An 18,618-nucleotide genomic window follows, 5' to 3' on the forward strand; every position below is an offset into this window, starting at 1 on the left:
GCAACTATACTTCAATTTAAAAAAAAAAAAAAAAGGCAGAGCTGCTGGAATTCAGAGCCAAGACCACCAGACTCCAAAGCCCACGCTCTTCCCACGATGCTAAGCAACGGACATCACACCGTCTCGCCAGCCTCCTCTTGGTGACAGCCCTCAGTCTCCTCAGAGAGGATGGTCACTCTCCTATTTCTTGTGGCAGTGAAAATTCAAGCCTTTTCTTCCAAGCCCTGTGCTCTCTGCTCAAAGCCCCAAACACGGGATGCTCCCGACTCAGGCTTGCCAGGTAACTGAATCTCTATCTGTGTTGAACCTCAATCCATTCCTAATAATTCTTTTTCTAATTTTACAATTAAAAAAATTTATGGTTTTATTCTTACAAAAGCAGAGAGAGGTAAAGAAACCCTCTAAAGGTAAGTGTTTTCCACTGAGAAAATGAAATGCAGGAAGAGAAAGCAATGGAACAGGACTAGCTCTGCAGAGCCTTCCATTATCTACCCTGCTTCTAACCCTCCGCTCTGTTAGCAGGTCCAAAGTGTGCCTGGCTCCTTCCATGAGCCACCCTGGGACTAGCTTTCAACACAGCAAATCCTCTACAGGTGAAAGAGTTCTGTTCCAAGAGCACGTTCGTAAGTCCAGTTTGTTCCTAAGTCCAACAAAGTTAGCCTAGGTACCCAACTAACAGAATGGGCTATATAGTACTATACTGTAATAGGTTTCTAATACTCTCCATGGCAACCCACTCCAGCACTCTTGGCTGGAAAATTCCATGGACGGAAGAGTAAGCTACAGTCCATGGGATGGCAAAGAGTTGCCCACAGCTGAGCAGCTTCACTTCTCATGAATCAAGCTGCTTAACACACAAGTAAGACACAAAAAACAAGAAAGCACAAAAATTAAGCATTTTTAATCTTGTAACACAGTACCTTGAAAAGTACACTAGTAGCAACAGACTGGTTCCAAATAGGAAAAGGAGTACGTCAAGGCTGTATACTGTCACCCTGTTTATTTAACTTATATGCAGAGTACATCATGAGAAATGCTGGACTGGAAGAAACACAAGCTGGAATCAAGATTGCCGGGAGAAATATCAATAACCTCAGATATGCAGATGACACCACCCTTATGGCAGAAAGTGAAGAGGAACTCAAAAGCCTCTTGATGAAAGTGAAAGTGGAGAGTGAAAAGTTGGCTTAAAGCTCAACATTCAGAAAACGAAGATCATGGCATCTGGTCCCATCACTTCATGGCAAATAGATGGGGAAACAGTGGAAACTGTCAGACTTCATTTTTGGGGGCTCCAAAATCACTGCAGATGGTGACTGCAGCCATGAAATTAAAAGACGCTTACTCCTTGGAAGGAAAGTTATGACCAACCTAGATAGCCTATTGAAAAGCAGAGACATTACTTTGCCAACAAAGGTCCGTCTAGTCAAGGCTATGGTTTTTCCTGTGGTCATGTATGGGATATGAGAGTTGGACTGTGAAGAAGGCTGAGTGCCTAAGAATTGATGCTTTTGAACTGTGGTGTTGGAGAAGACTCTTGAGAGTCTCTTGGACTGCAAGGAGATCCAACCAGTCCATTCTGAAGGAGATCAGCCCTGGGATTTCTTTGGAAGGAATGATGCTAAAGCTGAAACTCCAATGCTTTGGCCACCTCATGCGAAGAGTTGACTCATTGGAAAAGACTGTGATGCTGGGAGGGATTGGGGGCAAGAGGAGAAGGGGACGACAGAGGATGAGATGGCCGGATGGCATCACTGACTCGATGGACGTGAGTCTGAGTGAACTCCGGGAGTTGGTGATGGACAGGGAGGCCTGGTGTGCTGCGATTCATGGGGTTGCAAAGAGTTGGACACGACTGAGCAACTGATCTGATCTGATCTGATCTGAGCAGCTACATCACCGCAGCTTTTACGCTTGCTTCCGGACAGTCTGGGTTTGAAATAAAGATATTGCACTATGGTAGTCTATACAGTACTGTCCAGTAACGTACACAAAAGCACAGCCACTCACAGGGGATGCACTCAAGTGACAATGTACACCAGACACGTGAACTAACTCATGTGACTGGACGTGCGAATGCACGTACGCATTTTTGAAAGTTCGCAACTTGAAGGTTGCTAAGGAGGGGACTTACTGTATAGTAATCGAATACTCCCATACTTGCAGCAGGCACGCTGGGGATACAAAGATGATACAGGAAAAGTGTTTGTCCTCAAGGAGCGTGCAGTCTTTCCTGAAAGCCAGATGCACGTATCACAAGAGACTGTACAACACCATCGATGTCAATAAAGAACCACAGAGCAAGCGTGGGTGAGGACAGGCAGGCAAGATCAGTTGCTAGTGGGCACTGTTTCTGCTGGAGGTGAAGTAAGAGGTGCTTCCCCTTGGATGGGAGCAGGTGCCCTCTGAAAAAGGACTCTGATCACACCAGACTGAAGTGCTGGGTTAAGCCAGGGCAAACAGCATTCTCTTAACAAGCTACAGGGCGTCGTGAATCTCCAGAGAAGGGGAAGTTATATGGAAGGTTTCTGAAACGGAGCTGGCCATGAAATCTTTCCTCCCTCCTCCCCAGGAAATATCTTATATTCCCCGGAACATGGTTTGGGAGTTGCTGAAACAGGGTAATCTAAGTTTTGTTCTGACCTCAGCAATGTGAAGCATGCAACCAACAAAGGCAGCATCTTTCCTTTTCTCCTTAAGTCAGTAACAAGATATGAGGGTTTTGGGGGTGGTTTTTTTTTTTTTGTTTTGCCAGAATTCTTTCTTTATTTACATTAAAAAAGAAAAAGAAAAAAAAATATATATATATAAAACCACCAACAAAGGTTTCACTCTCCTTTGTGTTAACAGACTTTAGACTCAGCTTTTACCTTGCTGGAGGGAGAACTTAATTACTTACAGGTTTTTCTAGAAGAGTCCTCAGTTCAACCCTACCACAGTTTACACTGCAGCCCACATTACAGAACTCCACTGGCATTTGGCTCCTCGGTGTCCCTCTTTAGAGTGGTAATGCTGTGCTTCCAACGATATACACAGAAAAGTTTAGGAAATACCAGCTGCTCCAGACAGCATGGATCAGAGAATGAGCCCCTCTTCCCTGAAATTTACACAAAGCCTTTTACCCCCTGCCCACCCGGGAAGGGTGGCAGGAGGGGAGATTTCCTGGCACTCAAACCAGTTGTGTGCATCCCCTCTCGGATATTAGTGCCCAAAAGGTCAGCGCTTGTAAGTGAATTTCTCTGGAAAATGGGGGCCTCTGGAAGGGGCCCCGGGGTGTGAAAGAAACTGCAAAAGACCAGGCTGATCCTCACTCCCATAAGGAAAACGTCAGGAAAGAAGCACATTTCTTTCCAAAATTGCTTATCAAGGGTTAGCCAACAAATTCCGGCTTGTTCATGGTTTATAAGTGAGCCCGCCAAGTCCAGAAATGACATGCTTCTCTAGGGAACCTTTCCCCACGCACAAATAATTGGTACCTGAAGCCCGCCGCCCACTTGAGAGGCTGGCTCTGCAACCGCGCATGCGCGGTCTAAACGGCAGTGGCGCCGAGGGTGATGCTTCTGATGGGCTTAGGTAAGATGAGATCCAGTGCCCTCTCCCTTGCTCCGTCCCTCCGGGCAAAGAGGCTCTCCACTCCCAACCAGAGCCCCATCAAGGCCAGACTGTGCCCTCAGTGTGGACAACGGTCTTTCCCTTCCCTGGATGGGCCTCAAAACCAGCGTCTCTAAAAAATACTAGAAATGGCAACACCTCCCCCGCAGTAAAAACACTTTTATGGATGACTAATCAGCAATAAAGCTGCAGATGACCTGTCTGCAAAATCTTCAGTGCCTGGAGATCTAAATTACTCTCATCTTTCTCCCCCCAAAATTAGGTATAATATAATTTCAAGCAATGCAAGAGCAATTTCTCCCTTCATTGGATATCAAGCTCAAGATGGTACAGCAAAAAGAAATAGCTTTTACCGCTGATATGAGAAATTTAAAAGAGAGACAAGTGTGAGCAAACAAAAGCTGTCACATCAAATACTGTGGGGGGAAAAAATCTAGAAAAAAATGCCAGAAATGCTCAAGTCTAAATAAAGTCATTTATTTGTTATTTTAACCCCTTCACCGTCAGCGTTGCTGGCAGGCTAGTTAATTCTCCGCAGGTGGGACTGACTGAAGGCAGCTCTCTTGTGCTTATAAAAAAAAAATCACTGTATTGTGGCATGTTTCTTTTCGCTCTCTGAAATCGTGAGGGGTTTCCAAACAGAAACAGGATGGTACTGTTGCTCCTCTTGGGTATCATTTCTTCAGAGAATTCAATCTCCTCCCGTTTCCACCACATTAAGCAAAGAATCTAGACCACGAGGTCTCAAAGGGCAGCAGCCACACATGCTGTACGCTTCTGGTAGACGGTAGGTATTTGGTAGAATGTGGTGGCAATTATTTCTCAAATTTTGTATTCTAAATGTGCAACTCAAATACAAGATGCTTTCTGTATGGGGGGGGGGAACTCTATGAAGTCCCCCCAACCCAGAAGGAAAAGTGGAGAAAACGCAGACTGGATAGATGTGGGGTTCACCCCTTGCTCCTTTTTGGCCACGTTCGTAAGCCTGTATCCTCAGTCAAGATTAAGGGCTTTCATTAAAATTGAGAAAGATAAAGTTGGAAGAATACTGCTACTGAAACTCTGCAAACAGAGACTATTTCCAATTAACTAGGGACTCCCTTTGTGCACTACAGTGGACCCAGGGAGGAGTAAGTCATAGCCGCCGTCCTCAAAAAATCTACCCCACTTGAAAAAGAAAAATATATATATAAAGTTATATTTAAAACAATGTAAAATAAAATTAAGATATTCACATTTAAAAATCTACCTTCCTCCACATCCCACTCACTCCCTTGCCCAACATGGTAAAGTTTCTGTCTCCAGTAAATTCCTTTGGCACTGGTTTCCAGGCCCCCCAACAGAGAGACACAGACCCAGCTCCTACCATGGCCAGACCTAGCCCCTCAGCGCAGCACACAAAACCCCCCAAAGTCACCAGGTCCCCCCACCTGCAGCCCTGCCCCGAGGCCTCCCCTGCACCAAACACCATCCTGGTTTCCCACTCTTGCAGCCCACGCCCACCCCACAGCCCAGGGCTCACCCGTCTCCTGACCAGGTGCACCCGTACACCATCCTGGTTTCCCACTCTTGCAGCCCACGCCCACCCCACAGCCCAGGGCTCACCCGTCTCCTGACCAGGTGCACCCGTACACCATCCTGGTTTCCCACTCTTGCAGCCCACGCCCACCCCACAGCCCAGGGCTCACCCGTCTCCTGACCAGGCGCGCCCGTACTAGTCCAGCCCCTGGTGGTTTCCGCATCTGACCGCCCTGCTAGTGACATCGACACCTTGCAGGCAGGAACCCAGCTACTTTGCCTCGGAAGCCCCGGGGCCTCATACTGGGCGTCAGGCAGGGCAGATCCTCAAAATGGGGCTAGTGAGTGATGCTTCATCTATCCATCAAAGGCGTTTAACACGTGATGTTAGCTTTCAAGGGGCTTTCCCGGTGGCTCTGCAGTAAAGAATGTGCCTGCAGTGAAACAGAGGGCGGGTTCGATCCCTGGGTCAGGAAGATCTCCTGGACGAGGGCCTGGCAACCCACTCCAGAATTCTTGCCTGGAGAATTCCGTGGACAGAGGAGCCTGGTGGGCGAGAGTCCATGGGGTCACAACTGGAGTCCAAGAGTCAGACACGACTGAGCGACTGGAGCATGCAAGCACAGGAGCTTTCAAAGTGAACCTGGATAAATGTGGTGCTACTGACGCTTTTGAACTGTGGTGTTGGAGAAGACTCTTTTGAACTGCGGTGTTGGTAAGTCTCTTGGACTGCAAGGAGATCAAACTAGCCTATCCTAAACGATATCAGTCCTGTATATTCATTGGAAGGACTGATGTTGAAGCTGAAACTCCAATACTTTAGCCACCTGATGCGAAGAACTGACTCACTTGAAAAGACCCTAATGCTGGGAAAGACTGAAGGTGGGAGGTGAAGGGGAGGACAAAGGATGAGATGGTTGGATGGCATCACTGACTCAATGGACACGTGTTTGAGTAAGCTCCAGGAGTTGGTGATGGACAGGGAAGCCTGGCGTGCTGCAGCCCATGGGGTCACAAAGAGTCTGACACAACTGAGAGACTGAACTGAACTGATGATTTTGAAACTTATTCACAAACATGAAGAGGGCACAGTGCCCCTAGGGCCCCCCCCCACCAAGAAAAAGACAGACTCCTTGGGCCCATGTGACCATTTCTCCATACTCCCAACCCACCCCACCCCCCACCTCCATCCCATTGTGCTGTGCCTTTATTCTAGGACTTTCTAGGCTGTTCCTTACCTCCTGCAGAGGTTCCTCCGTGGACCCAGGGGCCTTGTGATGACCACTTGCTTCTCCAACATGCTCCGTCTTGAGATCCCTGAGCATCGCGAAGGAGCCCAGCAGAGGAGCCGTCCTGTGTGCGATGGGACCCTCCTGTGCTTGGTCATGGACCCTCCTGTGCAAGGAAGGACTCGGGGGAAGCCACGGCAGCGCGGCCACGTGTTCGCCGCGCACATTCTGCTGTGGGTTTCTGCGTAGGAGGCCGAACGAGGCACGCGCTCTCTGAAAGTCTAGAATTTGTGGTTTGTGTTATCTCACAACTTCATATTTGGAAGAGGTATTTTAATTTCTTATGAGTTGTGAATAATTATGTAATTCTGCCACCTTCTTAAAGCTAAGACGTTTCAAACTGACTCCTGTCCTCCGGGGCTGACAGCCTCAAGGGAACTTGGCTTTTTTCCCTTGGGTTCTGAGCAAGTGTGTGCCAAACAAATTCTTTAGTCCGTTAAAACAACGGTTCATGATGGAGAGCCATCCTACACACAGGAGTAAAATCCCTCTTCCCTCTCAAAATTAATCCTCAGAAATCACCACCGAAAAGCAAACAGGACTGGCACTCACCGTGGAGGCCGCTTTCCGAATTGTTTCCCATCTACTGCAGTCTTTGGAGCCGCTGAGTTTCTCAACGTTCTGTTTCCCCCTTGTTTGTAAATTAGCCATGCATTCTTCGAAATTTGCCTGTGGGTCTTCTTGATTTTTCTGCAGCTGTTAAAGAACCTAGGGAAAGGTGAAAGAAGGTTGCCTTAGCAGGTACCACTGTGACGGCCTCCGTGATCCACTGATGTATTCTCTAATCAGTACCTAAATGGCACTTCTCTGTCGAATGCCTCCTGTGCCAGACTCAATCCCTGTCGATCACTCGGTCCCTTGGCCATCAATAGTTCCAGCGTCTGCACCACCCTACACCCTGTGCTGAGCACTGGAACGGCAGAGCGAGCAGGCAGATGAAGTTAGGCACCCCGAAGGACCATGTGAAGTTCATACCGCAGTATCACCCATAGCTGACTTCCAGACACTCACACCAGAAGGTGAACACTTCATTAAACACAGACAAGGGACTGCTAGTCGTTAGGATGCGCTTATCTTTTTTCCCCCAGGGCTTAAGTTTTTTTTTCTCTCGTATGTATTTCATATTCCTAGCTGGAGGAATATCAAAAGAATCTGAATATCACCATCTGGAAGTTATGCCATGGACTCCAGTGGGCAGGATGAGAGCTGAGTTTCCCTTCTTCCTCTAAAAGTGTATTTCTTCTGCTTCGAAATAAGCACAAACATATCTGATTCCCTAATGAAACCAACCCAGAGCCTAAAAGTCACAGAGGCATCACCTCCCACCCCTCACACCCCCAGGTTCTTGGGACCCTTCCAATGTGGAGGGATTGTTAGGCGGGTTCCTTTAAGGATATTTGATCATCAGTGACTTCACTGAGGAGCTTCCCAGGTGGCACTAGTGGTAAAGAACCTGCCTGCCAATGAAGGAGAGGTAAAAGACCCAGGTTTCATCCCTGGGTTGGGAAGATCCCCTGGAGGAGGGCAGGGCAACCCACTCCGGTATTCTTGCCTGGAGAATCCCATGGACAGAGGAGCCTGGAGGGCTACAGTCCACAAGGTCACCAAGAGTCAGACACGACCGAAGAGACTTAGCACGGATGCATGTATGACTTCACTTAACCACTAAATCAAATGTGTTGAAATACACAAATGTCAGAAATGCAGTACCCGGCTACTCCCGCAAATAGTCTGTTGGTCTGTCCCAGGGATTGTGTAAGGAAGTCCCAGGGAGCCATTCTGGTCTCAACAGCATGCAACTGGCAATCAGTATTTCATTAAGTGTCACAAACAATCGGCTTGCAATGTGGGTTCCATCCCTGGGTCGGGAAGATCCCCTGCAGAAGGGAATGGCTACCTACTCCAGGATTCTTGCCTGGAGAATTCCGGGGAGAGAGGAGTCTGGTGGGCTACAGTCCATGGGGTCTCAAAAGAGCCAGACACCACTGAGCGGCTTTCCCTTTCAAGTGCCCCTGCCCTTTACTAGTAGTCCCCAGGTTGGTCTTTAACTTGCTCCCTTTGAAACTACTGCTATTCTTGAGAAATGGAGGATTGTTCTTTGCAAATGTTCACTTTTTCTCTCTCTCTTGATTACACTTGCACATTGATAAGTCTCTTCCTGTCCATCCAGAAGTGTTTTTATTATCTCTTGACTTGGTTTTCTCAAGCTCCTGAGAAAGACTCTCTCAACACTTGGCAGGTGAGAGAGCATGATAAATTTAGAGTGCTTTTTAGTTAAAGTGGCATTTTTAACTCTCCGCTACCAAGTGTTAACTCACAGTTCTTATGTCTGTAGGGTCTGTATTTATAACATTAGTTCTCCTTTACGTGTTCACAGGACAAATCCAGTCTGAAGACATCCTCTGATCATCATGGGTGAGTGTTTCTGACTTCCATGGCTATAGCTGGCTCCCTGTCAACAGAAGTGTCTTTCAAGCAGAAGTTCAGAACACTTACCATTGTGACATCTGCCCAGTGTCCCAATTTACGCCATTCATAGTTACTATTACAGACTTGGTAACATAATAAGCTGCCATTGAAAACAAAGACTCCCCAGATTCCTCTTTTAATACTGAGAAGCACGCACGCTCTTGAAGTCTGGCGTCTGGTGTGAATCCCTGCTCAGTGGTGGATGAGACATTTAGCCTCATGGAGCTGCAGTTTCCTCGGCTGTAAGATGGAGATAATAAGAGGCCCCGTCTCACCAGATGGACCAGAAATTGATGAGTCAACACAGGCAGAGCCCTCAGAAGAGTGTCAGGCCCAACCATTAAGTAAGCTCTCATTAAATCCCTTTAGCCTCAAGACAAAGTAACTGAAGACACCTCCGGTACAGACAGTAGGAGCTGCAGAAGAATTTAACCTGACACTCTCTTTGAGGGAAAAAATATGAAACACTTTTGATACATCATATAAAAATGTAGCACATAATCCTGCTTCAGAGCTTCCATCAAAAATGTTCTCTTTTCAGGACCTACATGGAGCACAGGGAGTGCTGCTCAGTATTGTGTAATAACCTATATGGGGAAAGAATCTGGAAAAGAGTGGATGTAAGTATAACTGAATTACTGTGCTATGCACTTGGCACTAACACAACACCGTAAATCAACTATACTCCAATACAAAGTCAATGTAATTTGTTTAAAAAGTGTCTCTTCATACACAAGATTCACGTTTAGAGTCTGGCTACACACACAAGCTGGCATTCAGTATTACCCAGATGAAATCAAACAACTGCTCGTTAACAGTGGTTTATACAAACTGGTTTACATTTGTGGATCCAACCCTCAACCTATTTTTTTTTTACCATATTTATCTCAAATATGTCATCAGAAAGGTTTTTAGTGGACAGATTTGAACCTAAGATATAGCTTGAGAGTAAATCAATTGTATATATTGTGTGCATTTCCTGAAATATGAGGTATGTAAGGTATTTTAGCACCGGGCCTATTCTATTGTGCATAGACAGAGACCCTCGGCATTCACAGAATTATCATGCACAGTTATCTGGGATGAACTGGGGAGGGAGGCATCTGAAAGTTAAAAAAAACCTGACACAAAAAAAATTCTGACCCAGAATGTGAGAAGTTGGAAGGGCCTTTTTGTGGCGAAGCAGTTTATGGTGTGAGCTGGCTTTCTGTAATCTCCAGCACAAAGATGACCCCAAGGTAGGAAACGCTCTTGTGAAAAACGGCGCACTCAGCGAAATAGATGTATAGAAAGCAGGACTGGAGAAAACATGTTACCACTTCTATCAGACATCCAATTGTTTTACCTCCCTCGGGCACTTATAGAGAAGTAACTATTTCAGAAAGCAATTGCCTCTTTTTCAGCTAGGATGTGGTATTATTATACTCAGTGGCATCTGTCTCCCACCCGGCTTCTAAAGGGGAATGGCAGGTCATTGCAAGAGAAGGGAGAGGCAGTTCTGCAAGGTCCCAAGGCTGTCCAGGGCCCAGGGCTGGGGGGCAGATCTCCTCTGTGGCCCACATTCCTCCCTTCCACCTGGCTCGTGACTCCCTCTGCCAGGGACTAGCTGGCACCAGAACCACTTGCCAGGTGCCTCTGGGGCACCGGCTCCGGGGCCCCGGCCACCCCCTTCTACCCAGAGGAAGAAGAAGGAAGCCCTGCCCCCACCTTCCGCAGGGGCACAGGGGGCACAGCTCTGAGCCCCCATCTCCCAAGCCTCTCCTAAACAGCCCCCTGCTCTTCTGCAGCTGACAGAGAGGCAGGTGCCTACACGCAAGAGCTCTCAGTTTCCGTGGTGGTGTTTACGGTCATTTCCAAGCAGATACAGAGCTGATGCCAGCCCTGCTGTTATTATTTGGCAGCCCACAAAATGAATACAAAATGCATGAAGTGACCAGATACACTAAATGTGTAGACAAAGACACACAAGACACATAACCCAGGAACTTCCATGGGCAACCAATTTTAAATCTCTAGGACTCGGATATGGAAAATGTACATAATTCTATTAACTGATTATAGCTAGTACTCTTGATGTCCCATTTGGAAAAATATATATATCACTCATAAGACAAATAGGGCTTCCCTGGGGCTCAGACCGTAAAGAATCTGCCTGCAATGGAGGATCCCTGGGTCGGGAAGATCCCCTGGAGAAAGGAATGGCAACCCACTCCAGGATTCTTGCCTGGAGAATTCCATGGACAGAGGAGCCTGGTGGGCAACAGTCCATGGGGTCGTAAAGAGTCGTATACGACTGAGCAACTAACACATGTAAGACAAATACACGGTCACCTTCATTCTCCTAGTTTTCTTTTTGTGAAATATTGTTTTCTCCTTAACGATTGATTATAAACATGATCATATACATGATTACCTACTGTGCTGGGTGGGGCGTCACACTGAGTTCGTCTGGGTCACAGAACTTACATAGCACAGCTCGAGGGTGAAGACCCTGGCCAGGCCTGAGGCAGTCAGCTTCTGGGGCCCAGGCTTCCAGTTCCCAGGCGATACCCATATTCTCTCTCTCTCTTTTTTTAATTGCACTGATTTTTTTAAAGATTTTTTGATGTGGACCGTTTTTAAAGTCTTTCTTGAACTTTTTATAATATTGCTTCTGTTTTAGGTTTTGGTTTCTTGGCCTCCAAGGATGTGGGACCTGAGCTTCCTGACCAGGGACGGAACCCATACCCGCTGCCACATATTATTTAACTCACCTTCTCCACAATGCTGAAGAGCAGAAACGAGTTGATACTTTTCACGTAAGGAAGGTGCTTTTCTCTGTCCATCATGGTCTATAGGGAACCACATGAAATATAAATGCATATTACAGATTAGCAATAGACTGACATAATGTAGTTAACTTAAAAATGATTTCAAACAGTAGAGGAACTACTTCCCATCCTCAGTAGATCCAATAATTGGTTGAAGTTTATTATTGGTCAATATAAGCAATGGACTCTGGGAAGAAGAATAAAAAGTATAGAGTCCGCTTTTGTCCTCAGAAATCCAAGTTGGGTTGAAAGATAAGCTGCATATTCTAGAAAGTTCTGTCTTTTGGAAGATAAATCTAGCATGAGAAGCTCCCTTATTAAAAAGGGAAGAAAGGAAGATGAAACTATTTTTTAGGGGATTAAAAACTACTTGATGGGCTTCCCCAGTGGCTCAGCAGTAAAGAATCAGCCTGCAATTCAGGAGCCACAGAAGACTCAGGTTCAATTCCTGGGTGGGGAAGATCCCCTGGAGGAGGACATGGCAACCCACTCCAGTATTCTTGCCTGGAGCACCCCATGGACAGAAGAGCCTGGCGGGCTATAGTTCATAGAGTTGCAAAGAGCTAGACATGACTGAAGCGACTGAGCGCACACACACACACACACACACACACACAAACACACAAACTACTTGGGAAGTGTAGCGTGGGTGGCAGGGGACCTTTTCTCACGGCCCAAGAAAAGGCTAGGGCCACTTAGGCCATTCAGCCATCTCATTTGCTCCCAGGAATAAGCAGAAACTTCACTGAGCCAAAGAGCAGACGCAACTTTACATGAAGCTAGCAGCTAATATTGCTTGTGCTTTACTGTTTTTAACATGCTGTAAAGTGGCTTTTGCCTTTTAAAACGTTTTTCACAAATTACACTACTTTACAGCATTGCAAATCAACTATATTTCAATACAATTTTTTTAATTGCACTGCTTTAACTTTAAGCCCATTGGGGTAGGCATTTCTCCTTTTCTTTAGGTGGGCAGCATTTGAAAAATCATTTTAAAATCAATGTCTGATTTCTCCAACATCAAAGCTGCTACCCTGGGTATCTGTCTTTGAGCGTGATGAGCCTCGTGCTGAATACTGATTTGAAGTGTGGTTCACCATGCAGACTTAAATTCTCCTTCCCACAACTTTATCTGAGAAGCCTGACAACGGTGACAATCACAGGACTAGTTTTATTGGGTAAAACTATTCTATCTGCAATTTACTCTGACAGGCTCCACGATTTTTAAGTGCAATTAAACCCTGAGAATTTGCCCAGAAAAAAAATAAAACTTCTACCACATAAAAAAAAAAATTTAAGAGAAAAACAGTCGAATTGAACAACTAATTACTAACCAGTTGCTCTTTTAAAAAAGAGAAAAAGGAAAGGAAAAACATTCAGCTGAGCCCACGAATCAACTTCATTGTATAGACCGGGAGCTCTCTGGGGCTGAGAAGGAGTCACAGGCAAGCTGACCAGCTGCTTCAGCCACTACTGCCATCCGCAGCTTCAGAGTAGAAGGCTCTGTCACACTCCAGGAGGGAAAAAGAAAATAGGAAACTTGCAGTAAAGCACCTTCAAGAACTGCGATCACTTGGTTCCCAAGTGTTAGCAAGCTCACATCACAGCAAGCTCAGACCAGCTGGCTCCAGAACAAGTGAGCGCCTTGGTTCCCACTGCCAGCCTCACATTACCGCCTCCTTCCTCATCCCAGAAGTGGTACCCAAAGGTGCAGCACAAGCAAGCCAGCCGGAGCTACCTGTGATAGTCAGGCACATTCATCAGCATGACTGATCCCACTGTTGTCCCGGAAAAGGACCATGTCCCTACCAGCTCTTGGCATTCCACACTGGAAATCTTTATCCAGCAGGAAGTTTAACCGGACATGGAAATAAGCTATCCAGGTGACATCTGAGAAATGAGATTTTTCTTTTAAGAGATGTCCAATTATAACTAACGTTGCAGAACATTTTATAGAAAACATGAACTTAATTCAGTAGAACATCTTCAATGAGACGACCTCAGCCTTCATAATTCTTGTCATCTGGAGCATGTAATTCAAGGACTGCAGACAAGCCCAGGAGAGGCCAGCCCCTGCCACCCGACTCTGGCCCTCACCACTACTGTCCCACCTTCTCCCCCAGCCCCCAAAGGGCCTACTGTGCTCTAGTCAGCGTTGTAGTGGTCTCCCCTCTTCCTGGAATGCCCCATCCATAGCACTGAATATTCCCTCCGTATGGCCCCACAACCTCTACCACCGCTAACACTCAAATGACCTTCCCTGACCTTCCTCACCCAACCCCAAACTCGCTGGGAGCCGGGACCACCTCACACACTCACAGCACCTCACAGGGCGCCTTGGCACATGGCAGGGCTCCTGGAGATGTCTGCTGAAGGGTCTTTTCCTTCTGAGCCACTGAAACAGCAGGTGTTATAAAGCCCCCTGGGTCACACAATGCTGCTGAAGAATCTGCCCTGAAGAGTCTCCCTCTGCAGACTGCAAGCCCCAGGAGGGCAGAAACTGTGCCCATCCACTGACCATTTACCCCTGTGCCTGGGCCATTAGACGCTCAATAAAGGTTCACTAAATAGGTGAGTTAAAGACAATACACAGAGATGCTGAGCTTAAGCCAACAAGGCCCACGAATCAGAATCTGGAAAGATCCTCCACATCAAATGTTGGGAGGCTGTCCATTGGGTGCTTCTTTTCTGGGCTGTTGTTGTTCAGTCGCTCAGTCGTATCCAACTCTTTGCGACCCCATTGACTGCAGCACGCCAGGCTTCCCTGTCCATCACTATCTCCCAGACTTTGCTCAAACTCATGTCCATTGAGTCGATGATACATCCAATCATCTCATCCTTTGTCCTTCTCCTCCTGCCCTCAATCTTGCCCAGCATCAGGGTCTTTTCCAATGAGTCGGCTCTTCACATCAAGTGGCCAAAGTATTGGAGCTTCAGCATCTGTCCTTCCAATGAGTACCTTCTCTTCTGTGAGTACCTATTAAAGTCTGCAAACCATGAATTTGCTGCAATCCAGGATAGACTTATACAGGCCAAGAGAGTCACTCAGTCGTGTCTGACTCTTCGGCCCCGTGGACTGTAGCCCACCAGGCTCCTCTGTCTATGGAATTTTCCAGGCAAGAATACTGGAGCGTGTTGCCATTTCCTTCTCCAGGGGATCTTCCCTGCCCAGGGATGGAACCAGTGTCTCTTACGTCTGCATTGGCAGGCAGGTTCTTTACCACTAGCACCACTTGGGAAGCCATGCAAATCAAGCTGTAGGGGAAAGAGATCACCCCATTGGCTTGCAGCCTTGTGGAGGATGGAGGCCTGGTGATGGAGTGGGGTCCCTGGAGACAACACCATCCCTTCTCGGGCCATCTGTTCCCTCTCCCTGGACCATCCTGTTCGTGCATCACCCCACAGCATCCCTTGTCTTGATGAATGCCAACTAATCCCATGGGCCTCAGCTCAGGCACCAGCTCTCCAAGGATGTGTCCCCTCCTTGCTCAGCCTGGATGATGGGTCCCCCAAAATTGTCCCGTTTGATGCATCTGACACAGCGCCTCTGCCCTGTAACCAGTGCTCTGAGGCTATCACCAGGCCTTGGGCCAAGAAGAGGCAGAGATAATTTCTTCTTGACCTTGACGGCAGTGACTTCACCCCTCGGCCTCAGGCAGTTTCTGGATTTGCTGCTCCCAGTCCTCTGATCCTCTGACCTTCTGTATAACCCGGCTCTCTCTTCTCCTGTCTACACCTTCACCTGCTTCCCCAAATCTTAATTGTGCAAAATGAAAGAGATGCTTTACTGGTATAAAGAGCTGGACACAATACCTTGAGATCTTCAGTCGAAACGGTGCTGACGTGAGAAATATGAAGAAGAAGTTTAGATGAAAACACTGCCGTGGGGCAGGCATGGCCTCTGCTCCTTCGGAGGTGTTTATCGGCCAGGTTTTAAAGCTTTCTATGGTTGGTGCCTCCAAGCATCATGTGCTTAAATATATATGGTTGCTCAGTCACTTAGTCGTGTCGGACTCCCTGCAACCCCGTGAACTGCAGCACACCAAACCTGTGGGTGAGAGATCAGGCAGAATGCCACCACTTCACCTTTCTCAAGTCCATCTTGTTTCTCTGGAAAGTTCCAGGACACACCAGGAGAGCGCCTCTCAGCTGATGCTTCCTGTCCACTCCCTCCCCACCCTTTCCAACCCAGGGAATGCGGGCCCCCTAACTCTCTTCTTTCATGAGTGTAAACAGACATCTCCAGGACCTCTGGAATGCACACAGAACCCCAACAACCCCCCAAAAGCCACATCACTAAGACAGGACCATTTTTGCTTTGAGCTACTGAATGGATTCCTGAAGCGTTGCCTGCAAAACTGAACACCGGCCTCATAGATCAGTCCTCTCCAGGGTTTCCACTTTACCTGCACGTGTTCCTGTAGGTCAAACACTGTGTCCAACACGACATAAAATCGAATGCAGATTTCTGACATTTCCAAGAGGGCACACAGTCTGTGTGCATTTATTAATAATTGGCCCTTAAGGGTCTAAAAGAATGCAATCAAATTTACAAACAACCGGTGACTTTTCTTACGAAACAAAAATGTCACCATTAAAATATACATCCCAGTCCCATTTGAATCGAATGGTGGCTATTTCTGTGCAAAGTATGTGTATCTCTTGAAACAGCTGATGTTTATTAGAACTTAATATAGGTCACGCCAGCTTACTGAGTCAAAACTGGACAGGATAGTAGAGGTTATGTAACCAAGCCTCTACCCCTGCAGGAGGTCCGTCCACATGCTGGTGGCCAATTTCCATCATTTTAAGGACCTCTTAGTACCTTAGGTTCTATTAGTCATGTACAGTTTATTTTCGTTCGAAAGGTCAGAGGCAAATGAAGTCACTTGCTGCTTTTCTCAGCCTCAGAGACTTTCCCGGCAGGGGGAGGAATGAGACATGGCCATCGGAGGTCACCTGCTGTCCCTGGCACTTGGTCCAGCCAGGAAGATGCCTCCAGCTCCCACTCCCCTACCTACAGCAGGACATGTGGACTCGCAAATGTCAGAACAAGCTCTTCTGATATGCTAAGCATGGTCTTTGGTCCCTACATTACTGTGAATTCTCTCAAGATATATAAGCATTCTCTAAACAAAGACTAATGCTACAGTTAAAACTGACCCATGCGAAAGGATCTTGAAGGATCCTTGAATCAGCGCCTTTCTTATTTAAGGAAAAGAGGCAGAGTTCTGTAATCCAGGACCACAGTCCCTCACATGCGAGCCCCAAACTCCAAAAAAAACCCTGAAAATCAAACATTGTTTCCTAAATTTAGCACACAATCCTGACATGAGGTTATTTATAGTCTCAATTTTTTTATGCCTCTGAAAGTGAAGATGCATATGTTTTCTGTGAAAATGCCCACAGGTTTGATAAGGGAACACTCCCAGGCTACAGGATTCCATAAGATAGTCTCTACACTGTACCCTCCTTTTAAAATGTGAGAAAAAAAAAAAAATCTAAGCTCTGGAAAACAAGTCCCAAAGGTTGTGTGGACTAGTAAGGTCAAAATCGAATGTAAGGGGCCTGGTGGTTTATCAGGACAAAGATGCCCCAAAATTACTGTGAATAAGAAGGGGGATATTTAGGACTGAGACGGATGACCTTGCCTTGACCCCCAGCTGTCCTTAATAAACCCGCAACACAGGGCACCCACTCACCCATCACCAGCCCAAAATCCCAATATTAACTCTGTGTTGAATTATTAAGTCTCAAGGAGGAACTTTTCCCTTGCTTTGTTTCTTTCTCCATCCCCTAGAAGGACACCAAGTGAACCCACTTAAAGTGAACCTGAGCCTACATATTTTCTTAAACCACTGAATTGGAACAAAATCACAACACTGAAACTGTTCTCCAAAAAATAATGCGGGCAGAATACGCATTTCATCCAGTCTAAGGCCCCAGTCGAAGAGACACAGGAGAAGGTGGTCAGGGGTTTCAGGGATGGCAAAGACTTAAACCATCCAGCCATTTGTTGAAACTTCCTCTCAGGGAGAAAGAGAAGAAGCTTTCCAAAGTTTTTAAAACAGCTCGCAAAGAGTGCCACATGTGCATTTTAACCTGGCGGTCCTCCAGACCAGCTCTGTGTCTTGTATACCTGCTTTTTCTCTAACGTTGAGCTGAGAATCTGCTACTCCAAAAAGTTCAGTGTCTTGGTTGAACGTGAAGACTCTTGGGACGGCCTCCTTCTAAACCACACTGCAGCTCTAAATGCTAACGCTCCTGGTTTGGTTAATTTGATTAAGTGGTGAGAAAAGACACCTTGCCCACAGATGGATTGTTAACACATTTGCACTGAATTCTAAATGTTAAGTGTTCCTCCTTCAAGTTCCTGAGTTATTTTCATCATTTTCATTTCTTCCTGTACTGCAGCAATTGCTAATCTCTTTGTTCCCTGAAGAGTTTTGAAGGTGGCTTGGTTCACATCATTTTTTATCTTGTTACTTTAATCACGCGCTATTGACCAGACTGGAATTCGTCAACCTCTTCAGAGTCAGCCCTATCACCAGGTTTTCGGCATGCTCCTTGAAGAAGGTGCCTGTCTTCCGCCTCCCCGGGCACGCGGGGACAGTCCTGGATGGCACTTTTCCTAAACAATTCAAGACTGCGGGGACGAACAGTCTCGTTCTAGAAGCCAGCCCCGACAACACCCCGTGCAGGTCACCTGCCAGAAGACGAGGCATCGCAGCGCTTTGGGAGTCTTTTGCTTGTTTCTCAGGAATCTGCTACTTTTCTTGGGCAAATCAAGACTACCCAAAGCAGACTCAACTGTTTGGATTTCTGGATTTGCTTTTGTTTGTTTTTCTTCCACTTTCTCTTGCAGTCCAACTGAGTCATATTCACTTTTTTAAACAGTTTAAAATTCCATTGAATTTAAA

The 18,618-nt window shown here is 46.6% G+C and overlaps 1 long non-coding RNA gene across 6 annotated transcripts in view; it reads right to left on the bottom strand.

Moving 5' to 3' along the window:
* Positions 1–18,618, bottom strand: part of LOC133234603 (uncharacterized) — a 96,534-nt gene that overhangs the window by 74,362 nt on the left and 3,554 nt on the right. The window contains exons 1-6 of one of the 6 annotated variants that reach the window (XR_009732216.1): positions 15,512–15,869; positions 11,642–11,719; positions 8,738–8,871; positions 6,972–7,127; positions 6,369–6,640; positions 4,074–5,564 (exon numbers count right to left, since the gene is read on the bottom strand). This is a non-coding gene — a long non-coding RNA (uncharacterized LOC133234603). The other 5 variants (XR_009732221.1, XR_009732218.1, XR_009732219.1 and 2 more) reach the window with 5 other exon arrangements.

The sequence above is a fragment of the Bos javanicus genome, chromosome 21, assembly GCF_032452875.1.
Source record: "Bos javanicus breed banteng chromosome 21, ARS-OSU_banteng_1.0, whole genome shotgun sequence".
NCBI lineage: Eukaryota > Metazoa > Chordata > Mammalia > Artiodactyla > Bovidae > Bos > Bos javanicus.